The sequence below is a fragment of the Notothenia coriiceps genome, unplaced genomic scaffold (assembly GCF_000735185.1).
Source record: "Notothenia coriiceps isolate Sejong01 unplaced genomic scaffold, NC01 NC01_scaffold00035485, whole genome shotgun sequence".
Lineage (NCBI taxonomy): Eukaryota > Metazoa > Chordata > Actinopteri > Perciformes > Nototheniidae > Notothenia > Notothenia coriiceps.
This window is the reverse complement of record NW_011368186.1, coordinates 45,901-46,170: the sequence shown is the minus strand read 5'-3', so window position 1 is coordinate 46,170 and position 270 is coordinate 45,901.

Here is a 270-nt window from a genome sequence, read left to right as displayed (position 1 = left end):
TTTCAAGCTTTTTGTCTTCGGAATCATAATTTTGAGAATCTTTGTTTACGAGTAATTCTTCCACATTGTCCCCGGTGAGAGAAATAACAGTGGGCGGTGAATGAAGTCGAGCTAATCCCCTCTTCTCTGGTGGGACCCCCTGTAGCCATGTGAAGGGCCCCTAAAAGTAGCCCAGGGGCCAGCAGTGTGGGCCCTTGTCCTGCCGCAGCAGCAGCACCACTTGCAGTCAAGCTGCGGGACTCCAGGCTCTCACTTCCCCAGCTGCTGACG